This window comes from Carassius auratus, chromosome 9 (genome assembly GCF_003368295.1).
Source record: "Carassius auratus strain Wakin chromosome 9, ASM336829v1, whole genome shotgun sequence".
NCBI lineage: Eukaryota > Metazoa > Chordata > Actinopteri > Cypriniformes > Cyprinidae > Carassius > Carassius auratus.
Window position 1 is genome coordinate 24188662 of NC_039251.1, and position 14477 is coordinate 24203138.

Below are 14477 nucleotides of genomic sequence, written 5' to 3' on the forward strand. Positions count from 1 at the left end.
ATAAGATACAAGAGATTGGGAGGTTCCTGAGGGTATACTGCCATCGTAACCAGGACTGTTGGAGCCAGTACCTACCCTGGGCAGAATACGCACAGAACTCCCTCCAGCAATCTACCACTGGGCTCACCCCCTTCCAATGTGTCCTCGGATACCAGCCTCCAATCTTCCCATGGTCGGGTGAGCCCTCGGAGGTTCCAGCGGTAGATCACTGGTTCCGACAGAGCGAGAGGGTCTGGGACTCGGCTCACGTGCATCTCCAGCGGGCTGTAACGGTACGTGTATAAGTACCGGACCGTTTCGGTACAGGGCTTTCAGTACAGTGCACCGAATGACCGAATGCAATATTTTGTGTGGAACATCGGTACATTTTCATGTTTCCACACGAACATATTAAGTAGCGGGAGTCTCCGTGTTCAGCACAAATCCCGTCCAGGCGGCAAGGAAGTCGACCGGAAGTTGAAGTCGGCCGCCTGCCGCCATCTTGTAGCAAAACTTAGCTTGCGTTAGCATTCCCATAGACGTCCCATTCATTTTGGCGTCACTTTGACAGTGAATAACTTTACATCTGAGGCATTTAAAGACTCCATTTGTCCATTATTTATTTCTAAAGATACACGACAATGTATAAAGGGCTCCATTACATTCTATGTTACATTATAGCCCCGTAGAAACAGTTTTTGTAAAAATAGTGAAGTGAAATTCAGCCAAGTATGGTGACCCATACTCAGAATTCATGCTCTGCATTTAACCCATCCTAACACACACACACACACACAGCAGTGGGAAGCACCCGGGGAGCAGTTGGGGGTTCGATGCCTTGCTCAAGAGCACCTAAGTCGTGGTATTGAAGGTGGAGAGAGAGAGCTGCTCATGCACTACCCCCACCAACAATTCCATCCAGACCAAGACTAGAACTCACAACCCTTCAATTTAGAGTCCAACCCTCTAACCATTAGTCCACGACTTCCCGACAGGCTAATGATTGCGTCATAACCACTCGACTCTCTGTCGCACAGTAGAGAAATTACCATACAGACAGGAGGAGAAGCTCACAGGCAATTAACTTAATATGGCATACTGACGTTACATTTTATAATACTATACAAAATAATTAATCAGAATACTTACTCCTGCTCACTCACGCCAAAGAACTCCCCTCTCAAGCTCGCCGTCTCTGCAAGATTAATGATGGCAGTTTGCACGCACAGGTACTAGAAGATTTAAATCTGTCAGACAGGTTGCTGACGTCATCAAGTTTAGTTTGAGTCTGCGCGTCAGAAACGGAAGTGCTAAAAAAACCCTTTGGAAAAGTTATGTATATTTATATTTTTAAATATGAGCAGGCCTACAAGATGGGATTGGTAATCATACTGCTGCACTGTAGCTGCACTGTAATCATAGTTATTTATTTATATTTTTCATTATATTTTATTATGTGATATTGGTTTGAGACAGAGTATTTTATTTAGTGGAGAAATTTGCAGCGTTATTTTATTTCTTATTCATTTTTTATTATATATATATTTTATTATATTTTCTAAAAGTGTTTGAAAAAAGACAAAATAATGTTAAAAAAATACTGTTAAAAAGTAATAAACAAGTAGTTTAATGTTTGAATTTCCTTCCCTTACTGTACCGAAAATGAACCGAACCGTGACTTTAAAACCGAGGTACAGTACGTACCGAACCGTGATTTTTGCATACCTAATATATATATTACAAATATCATATATTATTACTTAATAAAAATCATTACATTTTGAACATTACATCATCTCAAAAAAAGCTCCAATTGTCTATTAAACTGACCTTGACACCCTGCATATATCCCTATACTTCCATACAGTTGGTGAAAAAAAATGTTAAATGTCACAAAAACAAAAAAACAAAAGGTCACAAATGACCTACTATTCCCAGCAAGATTCATATTTTTTCATAATTGTATCAGGACAGTTCTACCACCTTTACATTTTTTGCTTTATGCTCCCTAAAAACATTAAAAATTCATTTTAATTCTGAATTTAAAATCATAATCATCATAAAAAAGGAGTGTTTGATAAACTGTACGTATAAATTGCATAAATGGATCATTTTATGCCACTTAGTCAAAGAACACTGCAATAAGAAATTTACATTTTAATTTAGTCATTTAGCAGACGCTTTTATCTAAAGCAAGAGTCAGATGGTCAAATAAAGATGGAAGAGATGAGTTTTAAAGCCATTTCTTAAAGAAGGCTAGAACTCAGGCAGGTCATTCCACCAGGAGGAACTGAACAAAAGACCAACAGCTACAAGTTCCATCGCCATTCAGCAGGTGACAAATAAAGATGAATGAACACTTTTAACTTTATTTAATACGTTTTATAACATCTGTTTCAGACCTGTAAGAGCTTCACTGTCACTGTTGTGCATTTGCCATGATTACTGCCGAAAAGTTATTATGGGGACACAACATGGTGCCATGCTTGAATGATTGATATGAGAGTAGAGCATTCAGTCACAGCAGGGCAGGGTTTTAAGGGGTCTCTCTGTGATGTCCGTCTTTTTCCTCTCTTCCTTTTTCAGAGCAGATCTGCCTCATGCCACGTTGCCTACTGCCCTTGACGGCCTATTAGATGAAAAACAGCCGTAATTACCTGTCATCACATACCCTGCCCTTGACCAAATGTGACCAAATGTGAATAAAAGCGCTTCTCTCGTTTAATCCCATGGGTCCATATTTTGGAAAGAACAAGTGAACTACTACTTCCACTTCCTTATTGTTATTTTGTCCAAAAACTGACGCAAGGCAACAAAAATTCACAATTTTTTCAAGCTGTTTCAGAAACAACAGCAAGGCAGAGCGAGCAGCGAGTTAAATGCCATGGACCTCTGTAAAAATGTACAAACAATTTTAAGGTCACATTAGCTAAATGGGCTAGCTAAACTAGCGAAATGTTACATGTGATAAATCATAAGTGTGATAAGTCATACTACCTGTTTGTCTGTGCAAAAGAAATCTGGGGAGGGCTAGGGAAACCTGTTTGAAAACAGTCATTAATTTTACAATTCCCTTTGGTGCCATTTGTAGAGCAGAAGCGACACAGCTCACCTTTAAACTCACCAGTGGTTTTGTTATGTAGCATGTGATGAATGGCGATGCCAGGTACTGTAGTCACAGGAGGGTTATGTGACATAAGATAAAGCATGAAAATATACATGCACTAATATCAGCCATGAACTGAAATATGTGTATGACCTTTGCATCATTAAGAAGCTTGAATGTGTAGTCTCTTCATTAAGCAAATGAGTGATTGTATGCTAATGACTGTGCAAAATCCAATTTAATGGGGATCCGTCTCAATTTAATTGAGCTTGGAAAGACCCAGAGAGCAGCTGCGCTGTCATGTGTAATCCTATGTTCTTGTCACAGAGAGAAACTCAAATGCACAAATATTCTCACCCTCTCTCTCTCTCTCTCTCTCTCTCTCTCTCTCTCTCTCACACACACACACACACATACATTCACTTCTATCTAAATAAGGCCACTGAACTGTTTTAGCTTCAAGCTAATTATAAGGACTACAGAGTCACTCAAACCTTTTGCATTTCAGAATAAAAATTAATATAAAGAAATGTAATTTAAAAATGCATATTTTATTTATAAATTGACTTTCCACTTGAAGATGTCTTCGAACAACCCAGGCTTATTGGAAATACATTGCTTCTTGCATGCCATGCGAAACATTCAAAGGAAATATCAAGTGGGTGAAACTTAAAGTGTATCATGTTTTATCCAAAAGATTGTTTGCTTTTACAACAATTGAGTTCTTTTATTTTGACTCAAGTTTCACATTTCTCGTAGCCAAGCACTTGCAATGCAGTAAGGTGAGCTACTGAGCAAGTTTACTGCATCAGAAAATATACGGAGCTAGTTATGTGAAAATATAGTAGTTTTAAAATCATGTACTGTGGTACATGTGTGTGAAGTCATTCTGCAAGGAACCATGCAAAAATTTGTCTTTATTAATTAACAATCTACCCCATGTAAATATGAAAATATTTAAAAAAAGGAACCGAATGAGTTGGTCTTTTACTGCCACTAGTTTTCATTTCAGCTGGAAATGTAATTGAATGAATACTTTAGGTACCTTTTTGGAGTTTCTGAAAAATGTCCCCGAAGTAGAGCTAAATAAATACACACACACATGCACTACAAGAAACAGATAAATAGAGCAAAAAGCCATCTGCCTGACCGTTTAGAAGGGAGGCGACTTGGTTGAATCTCAACAAATCTCACAAGATGGGGAATATCATCAAAAGAACATGCAGAGATAAGAGCCCATCTGCTTCAGTCTCACAGCTCCAGAACCGGCCTCTCCTGCCAGCACTCATCTCCTCTCTCTCTCTCTCTCTCTCTGCATCCTTCAGCTGTTCTTCAGTGAGCTCAGTTTACAACAATGTATCACCAGAAAGGATGCTGATAGACTCAAGGTTCTGAACAGGTGAGGGTAAACACTCTGATAGCCAAAGAAAATCCTTGGCAATGTATGTCCAAAGTGTGTGTGCACTGCAGAATGGAGTGTGTAGCTCTTGTGGCAGTGTGCCCAGGCCAGAAGGGAGCAGGTGTAACATTTTTTGAATCAACCATCCTGAATAAAGTTAAATCAAACTGACTATTCATTTCCAACATGAAAATCAAGCTATAAAAAGCTTATTTCATCACAAATAATGTTTAATACTTATACGGAGGTCTTACAATCAACGTACGTCATTATTACACAATTCTGTTATAAGAAGCACTTTTTGATATTTTTGAGACAAGTGCACAAGCTTTTGTTTATGGTTTAGTTGAGATGTGTTTACAAAAGTCTAAAGAGCATGAAACAAAGGATTCCATGATTGGTTAAAAGGGTGCTGCAGGTGTAAGCCATAGAAGGGCACGCTCGTCATTCATTTCTGTGTCGTTAACTTGTATCCAGGCCAATGTCAGCATTGATTTGTCAGAAGAAAAAAAAAAACTGAATGTGCATCTTTGCTCTACTGTGTTTACCTGCTGTGAAACTGAGAGCTTTGGGTTCGCTTCTTTGTTCACTTTTTTGAAAATGTCCTATCTACAGCACAACGGCCGCTTACATGTCTTCATGCTGCTTCATTGGTCTGTTCTTCTCCCCATGGGTCTCATTTGAGGAAGCTGCCTGCAATTCAATTGGAAAGATGTGCGCAACTGTTTGATAGGGCTGAACTAGCAGGGATCCAGTGGTCCTCTGGGCTTTAATCTGCCAAATAACATTCGGCCCACAATACTTTAACAACCAGCATGAGCTTTTATTTCCTCTTACACTTGCACGTAAAATTGCTGTTTTGAGCTTTGGCGACTTTTAATGACTTAAAGAAAAGTAGCGCCCAAAACACCAGATGTCTGCTGCTTCTGGGATGTGTCTGCAAAATGCATCGTGCAAAATGCAAATGTTTTTATTAGTTTAAACTTTATTTCTGAATGCTCAATTATATATTATGTTAATACACTTTTGTTAACCAGGCATCAGGCGACTGCATCTAAAATCTTACTTAACTTTTTCTTCTTAATTAGTTTTTCATCTAATTTGCATAAAGTTCAGCATTTTTTTCAATGTTTTGATGCCCTCATGACTGGCCACGCTTTATTGTCATTCAGCTCCCCTAAAGAAATATGTAAAGTGTACTCTCTGTGCCAGTGGACACATAATAACAATCAAAACACTTTCTGTTCCCCCAGTTACTGACTGAATTAAGGAGCATGTGCTGAAACAGATGTCAAGTTAAGGTTTGTGGAGAAAAATTATGAACAATGAGCTTGTGCCGGTAAACAGAAAGTGCCAGATTAAGGAAAGTTTATAGCATATCTTTTATGAATGGGCATTTTGCATTTCACAAAAGTTTTACATCAAAGATCCCTATTCCATTAATTCACAATTCTCTTCTGAAGCGTCCTGTGGATGTTCAGAAGCAATGTTTAGCTAAGCCGCATTTTGAACAGATTAGGAGTGGAGAGACAGTTCTCGTTCTTTAAAGATGAAGTGTGTACTGTTTTCACTGACAGCTAAGTAAGCCAATTGTTAGTTGATTTCTACAAATGTTGTTCTATTTGTTTGAGCATCAGTAATCAAAAACTTTGCCTTAACTGATTGCACCAGTGCATAAGGTTCTTTTTCAGTGGCCTTGTAATTTTTCTCATATGGAAAAATATAAAACCATTTCCTTTTGAGTGTGCTCTAAAAATCGACATCATTGCATCTTGACATGCAGTTTTGTTCAGTTAAAGCTTCAGCCAATCTCCCAATAACTCTCTCCATGATCACAGCACCCTGATCCTCCAGAGTCAAACAGCACAGTGACATCCATCTAGAATCTGTGAAGCGCAAACAGTCTTTGGCCAGCTGACACCGCATCAGCATATCTCTGTTGGATTACTGTGATTGTATTCAGAAATGGATCAGACAGCAAGTGGAAATTCTGAGGGTGATAATCTCTAGCTTTTGACAGAGAATTGATGATAAATGAGATTGTGTAACGGTGTGAAAAGCCGATGAGGAGTTAAATCAGTATACATGTGAAGGGGGACAATAAAACAGCACAACATAAAAGACAGGGTAGTTATTAGTATGACATATTCATATTTATTTGCAGGACCCTTGGAGTATTTAGGGCTTTTTCTAGGAGAATGTGACAAGAAATTTTGCAAGATACATTGGATAATTTCTTAACTGTATATTAAAAATCTAAAAGTCCAATCACCCATTATATGAACATGCACAGTAATGAAATACCATTTCAACAAGTTGATAACTTGATGAGGCAAATTTATTTTTGTCATGTTGTACCCCAAGGTTCAGCATTGATAATTAACACCACAGAACTCAACATGCAATTTTAATGTCATTTTAAATAAAGTAATTGTTAAAGTTATAGGAGAAAGAGCAGAGAACTTGAGAACTTGAAGGTGAGACTGTGGTTGTTGTGTGTGTGTGTGTGTGGCCGTGTGTGTGTGTGTGTGTGTGTGTGGCCATGTGTGTGTGTGTTTGTGTGTGTGTGTGGCCATGTGTGTGTGGCCGTGTGTGTGTGGCCGTGTTTTAGAGACATATCAGGACACAACTCTGTATAATGACATGGGTATGACACAGGTATTACAAGGAGAGGGTGGTATATGAGGACCAACCCATGTCCCCATTTTTCAAAACATTTATAAATCATACAGAATGAGTTTTTTTGAGAAAGTAAAAATGCACAGTTTCCTGTGAGGGTTAGGGTTAGGTGTAGGGCCATAGAATATACAGTTTGTACAGTATAAAAACAATTACGCCTATGGGATGTCCCCACTTTTCACAAAAACAAACGTGTGTGTGTGTGTTTAGATGATTCTACATACAAGCAGTTTGGTCTTAATTAGATGTACTTCTACAATTCTGACAAACTGCAAAATACTGTGCTTAGACAACAAATTATAATGGAGAATGAATGTTATTAAAGACTGTGGGGAATGGTGGTATACTTTAGAACCCAGACAAACAACAAAGATGAGAGAAACCCAGACAAAAAGCTGACAGAACAAAAAATAATGTGATAAAAGCAACTTGTTCACTCTTTATCATTCCCTCTGTAATTTAGGATTTCTATGCATCTTTCACTCTTGCATTTAACATTTATTTGACCCCCATTTCTTTTTCTCCAAAGAAACTTCATTTTTTAAAATTGTTTAAAATAATTCATATCTTCTCCTCTGTTCTGCCCTCCACACTCACACACACTTCATATGTTCTCCTGTTTACTTTTTAAATGGTTAGTCAGGTGGACCGGGATTTGAGTGTGAAGGGAGCAGAGAGGAAATTTAGTGCCAAGCACTGTGTCATGAGATTTATCACACATCTTCCTCATTAAACTCACTCAACTAACTTGCAGCTTCAGCTGTCTGGGCTGAAAACACACATCTTCTTTCCTCAAACAGGCTTTCTAAAGCTTAACCAGACCTCCTCTCTTCAGCATCAAGCCCACAACTGCTGACAAACAAGAAACCCTATGAAAATTTCAATAAGCAATCAGGCTTAATGAGCAAGAAACGCTCACCCACACCCAAATGCTCCAACCTTCAAAGTGACTGCTGAGGATTATAGAAGAGAGAGATTTACATCAAATATGGCAAATATTCAGAAAACTCAAGAGTGCTGAGTGAAACACATACAGTATACAGAATAAAGCATTTCTAAAGTTCTTGACTGTAGACTTTTTTTTAAGTAAGTATCCACGTAAACATACAAAACAAATATTGTTTTATTGCTTATAACTTTTGACAAGCATGTATTGATGTTTGGAACCTACACCTTCAGGGCATGATGGTTGCAGTGCAAATCGCAAATGTTGTAAATTGATAAAGCATTATGAAGATATAGGCTAATGTCCTTACTTCCAGATTGGTGTTACAGCCATATGTTTTTGTGCCTCAAAAATCCAAATTAGTGAGACTTCATCTAAATAAAGTGCTGTAGTGAGTGATTCTATATATTTTTTAGGCCAGACAGGAAGTAAGCACTGAATAATAAAATAAACTAAAATTATAAGATTTTGGCTTTTGGAATATTGCAGTAAATAATCTCTTTTTGACCACCTAATCAGTCCCTTTCAGCAACCGCAAGAGTGCTATTACTGATGCTATTTGTGCTGTAGAGTAAAATGTGAAAATATCTTGAGCTTGTGTTAACAGACCCTATTTCAGGCATTTAATCAAACAAATGACTTTGGGCTGGTGGAAAGACGTCATCCCTGCAGCACTCGGTATGATCTCAGCTAGTTTGTTGAAAACTGAGCAATACTCAAATCTGCTAAAACAAATGGAAGAAAGACAAATCCATTCAGGTGCTCTCAGGGTATGGTTACATGACAGATACCAAGATTTCCTTCAATATGTAAAAGCATTATGAAATCAAGAAGTCATCCCTTTCTGTGTGGTATCCTTGCCATCAAATTCATTGTTGCACTAAATGCAAATGTTATAATGCTAGAAGATTTGAGAGACCAAGTCTGGCACCAGAAATATTGAGATCAGTGTCTCAAATGTAATAACTTTTTATTGCCGTACTAGAAAAATAAAGAACTAACATGCCTATGAGCATCAGAGTTAATGACCCCTGAATTCACGAAAGAACATTATAATGTCCAGAGTAACTACAGTTTCTGAACAGAGCATGAACTGTCATCTGTTTACGAAGTCAGTAAACTTTGGAGACAACCTCAGAACTGAGAGAGGACAGATAGAGAGGTGGACAGTTATCATCCATCACTCATTCTTTCAGTGTTGATTAGGGTTCTTCTTGAAACAGTGGGATTAACAGTGACGGCTCAAATAGGCTTGCATCAACTGTCTCAGGAGCTTTGCAGATGTTCGACAGGATTCAAGAGAGCAAACAGGAGAGACAATTTGTCTCTGTCCCATGGGAAGGTTTACTGATTAGAAGTGGATTTGCCAGTGCTTGGACAGAATAAAACATTTTTTTCTGATGCAAAAGAGCAAGACAATGAGGTAGAAACAAATCGTTTTTCAGATTGCCTTCATCGACTTCGAAATCAAAATCATTAGTAAGCTAGTTTGATACAAACTTTTTCAAATATCAAACAGACTTTTTGTACCAAAAGTCATATTTTTTATTTTTGCTATTTACATGCAATACATATGCAAATTTTTTAAAGATGTTTTAGTTCAATAACTATTTAATATATATTTTATTATTTTGTTTTAAAGGTTTATGATGTAATTGTATTTACTGCTATCATATATATGGTTCAAAACATATTGCCATGGGCTTTATTTCTCATATTTATTGGAGGGAAATAGTGAAAATTAACAGTGGAGAGAACTTCTGAGATGCTGAAAAATGGTTGAACTAAAATAACTGCTCATTATAAAAGCTCACAGAGAATTTGTTCGCTGCTCTCTGCTCACTGCTTTCTTCGGAGAAAGAAAAAAAGCATTTTTGTCTGTACATTGATAAAATGCTTGGCATTTAAGAACAACAGCACTGTAAAGCACAGATTGAGCCCACATCAGACAATATATAAAAGCACACAAACCAAATCACCAAAACAAGCACTTAGCACATCTGTCAAAAAACATAATCCAGCCACAATGGCCTTCCACTTATCAGCACAAAGCCCATTAGTATTCACCGCCAGCGAGCATGCTGCTCTTTCTCATGATAATAGACTGGGGGTGGAGAGGTGATGAGAGGGAAAACCGATGGCGTGCCGTATTCCAGGTCAGCGTGGCACACGTCCCTGTGATGTGGAAAACCATCTGCTGAGCCCCCATCTGCACAGTCTACAGCCCCATTTACATGGCACTTCATCAGCAGAGTTGTGTTTGCCAGCCCAGCCTTTCCCCACTGCACTCGGCCATTCAAACACAAATGAGTCTGCCATATTCAACTCCCTCGAGAGTTTGACAACGGCCGCTGGGTTTTGTTACCATTTCATTTCCATATATTGAATGGAGGAGAAAATTGCTCGATTTTGGATCTGAGATGAAATGAGAGGGGGAGAAAGAGAGAGAGAGTCAGGAAGTACCTGTGAAATATAGGCTACTCTACATTTGCATGCTTTATGGCTGGCTCTACCTTTAACGGTTTAATGTGCAGCTTCGAGGCAAAGTATTTCTACAAATACATGCATTATGCACAGTATAGGGAAAACGGGCATCAGAAGTGAAATAGTAAAAATGGTCAGTCCAATTCTAAATAAAAAATAATTAAAAAAATTGAAATTAAATTCCAATATCATAATAATGCTATAGCTGTTGGTTCATGAGTGTGAGGTGAACACAATGAAATTTGCACACTTTCAGACAAGAGTGATCCAAATAAAGATGACAGATTTGAACTGAAATGTTGAACTTTAAATGTGTGAAGGTATGCAGTTTACAAATTACAGTTTTTTTACTTTTTGTTTGTTTGTTTGTTTTTTACTTTTGTGTTTGAATTTAACTGAAAAGTCAAAAATAGTTGATATAATTGCAGGTTTCATTGAGAAAAATCACCTCATACAGAGGGGACACAAAAGGTCAACGTGTTCAATGAACTATATAGTTTAATAACATTCTAAAACATATTGCTCAACCTTTTGGAAAATGTAGAATCACAGCAACAAAATAAGACTTTCTAAATATGACTACACCAGTGTTATTTTAGCACTGAGAGATTATTATAACACTTTAATTTATTTATTTATTGTATTTTCACCAAGTGAAGAGTACAAAATGACAGTAAACACTTCACATTATACTTTTCAAAAGACAATTATGTAGCAAGCAAGAGATGGTTTCTAAAAATGTACATAAAAGCTGAATGGAAAATTTTGCCCCATATTTATGATGACAGACTGCCTATGCCTGCCTAGCCCAATATTTATCCTACTTTCATCCCTCTATTTTGGGTATCTTCTGTTAAGCACTTAGAACAATGGAGCTCTGAAAAGCTACCATTGTACTATTCTCTCCTAGATCAAGTTGCTCATTTGCCACAAGTGCTTCACTAAAATGGAGTAAAACACTGCTAACATTTGAATATGAACGATTGCAGATTAAAGTACTTTTGTTGGGAAAAAAAAATTCACATGAATATTAATTATTTAGATGTACATCTTCATCAATAATGAATAAACACTTCATATATTAATGAGTTACACTGTGAGTCCTGTTTAAGAAGCTTTGGACTTGAATGGAGATACAGATTTATGCCTTTTTTGTAGTTATATTTCAGTTTCAAATGTATTTTAAAGCAGGATGTAAGTGGATTCTACAGGTTTGAAGTGGATTATAAAAACCTACTAAAATAAAAGCATCAGTATTTATGTTGATCTTTTCTTTTGTAGTCATTTATCCATAGTGCTTCAAGGTCAGAGCACTTCAGGCTTGACAGGACATGACACTTCACAAAACTATCACCTTAATCAGATTCATAGCCTCATATGACCGCTGAAGTCATTTACAAGAAGATGCACGTGACTCACACTGTTATGAATGTATTCCTACCCAGGAGGGCTAATAACACACACAGAGCAATAAACAACTGCGCTATTGTCAATTCATAAGGTATAAATGATTGCCGGCCATCAAATGCACAAAGGCCTCATACAATTCATATCAAGCACATTTGAATATCAATTTCAGCCTTTCTTTTGCAGCAGCATCCACCCGTACAATTTCAATAGTATTCCTCTTCATTTGCATTGAGAATTTGACCCTGTCTCTTCAGCATTGGTTTTCCTTGAAAAAGCACTGTTTGTGCACGGTTAGTATATAATGAATGTCTGAATAGACTGTGGACTGGAGTCAGGGCCATGTTGAAGAAAAACAACAACCTCCAAAAAACAATCTTTGAGGAGGAGAGAAAAGCAATGAATATTTTACAGGGTGTGTGCAGCGGAGGGCTCGGCGGGGTAACTCAGAGACATTTATGGAGCTTATCAAACCCAGATCTCCCACAGAGGTCTGCACACGGATCACAGACCGTGGCAGCTGTTTATAAGGTGAACTATTGGTGAGTTCCCGACCCAGTAGTGGCTTGATTTACCTCAATCAGAGGGATATTATTCCTCCAACGAAAAAGAAAAAATTAGACTGTACTTCTGAAAATAAGAATGTTCAGTGGCGGGGTTTCTGCTCATGAGATTACAGACGTCATTCGACGCATGCGTCTGCTCGTGTGATTTCATTGAGCTGACTCAGTGTGTGCTCAGTCTGCTGTGGGCTTATGTATTCAAATATTCATATTTTCAGAGGAATCTGTCAACGCTGAAGAGGACACATGCTAAACGAAGCTGGAAAACCGAGAGCTTGAACCTGCTGTTCTGAATTTTTTCCAATTCTTTATACAGCACAAATTTATAATAGTGGCAATAAATGTCAAATCCTAATTAAGATTGTCTTTGTGTTTTCTCAGTCTAATTAAAGGAATATTTCACTGAGAAATGTAAATTCTGTCCGTATTTACTCACCTTCATATTGTTTCATACCTGTATGGCTTTCTTTTTTCCATGGAACATAAAAGAAAAAATTAAACATTTTGATGAAAATTCATGCTATTTTTTTTTTTTTTACCCAGTCAAGAGACTATATGCTTTTGTTGTATGGAGCAGCATAAACATTTTTCAAAACATCTCCTTTTGTGTTCCATTAATTTAATTTAAAGTCAATTAAGACATTATGTTCATGTTTTGGGTGATCTGAGCTTTTATTGCGATTCTGTACGTCTTTGTAAAATCAAATATGGTCATAAACAAGAGCAGACATAGTAGCATTAAAGTACTGTCTTAAAAATGTAAGGAACAGTGTGCTATATAAACATGACAGCACGCAGAGGAGAAATCAATCAGTATCTACTGCAGGTGATGTTTGTATTCTGACATCCCCTGAGGAATGATTTTTGATCTAACAGCCTGCAGTGCAAAAAACTTTTGCTTGTCGTGTCTTCTGAATCTTTGTGTGGAAATCTTTTGTCCTCGTCTAGCAGTAGTAATTGTGCTTCACGTTATGTGATGATTTGAGCAAATACTACACAGCACATCTTGTGAAATGAATATTATGATAACTTAAATTGTGCGGCATGTTAATGTGGTGTGTGGTATCACTTTCTAAGCGATCAGATTTAGAAATAAATCACCACCTACAATGCCCTAGTAACCACCCAGGAACCGTATAACTAAAAACTGAAAAAGCAGTGCATTGGCGATCGCCAAAAACACCCTAAATGCATCGAGTTTCAAGCATCAATCATGGTTTCAACATGACATTGAACAGTTTTTTTGTTTGTTTGTTTTGTTTTCATCATCCACTAATGGAATATTTTTTTTTTCCCCAAACAGGCTAAACTGATTTTGTGACATGGCTGTATGCACTAAAATATCATGACCTTTCTGAATTTCATCAGATATGACGTATTCATTGTTTGATCTGAGCTTAAGAAATCATGTTCAATCAAACGGAGAGTCAGCGTAAATCATCTCTCGTGTCTGTTGGTTAAACCAAATCTAGTAAGTTTGATGTTGTGTGCCATCTGGCTGGTTTCCGTCATCTGGGCAACTTTTCATTTGAAATTATTATTCATAATTACCATAAACGCTGTATCCTGAATCCACTTCTGTGGATTTCAAGGACATTTCAAGTATGATCTCTTGATGGCTGAGGCAAAAGAAAAACATTTTTGCTGTTTTTATATGGAAATTAGAGCACTAACAATACCAACACCTATGAAAAGGATCATAATGTTAATGATGGTTAAAGTGGACCTGAAAAAGAAACCTTTGTATGAAGACACCTGTTCCTTTTTGTTAAACCTGGCAAGAGAACTGAAGGAAAGGATTTGGCAATCATGGCCATAATTGCCTGGAACATTTATGACTAATACCAGTCAAAGTAGCATGAATATAATTTCCATCAAACGTTTATGATGTGCTCTATTCATGTTCTGTGTTTT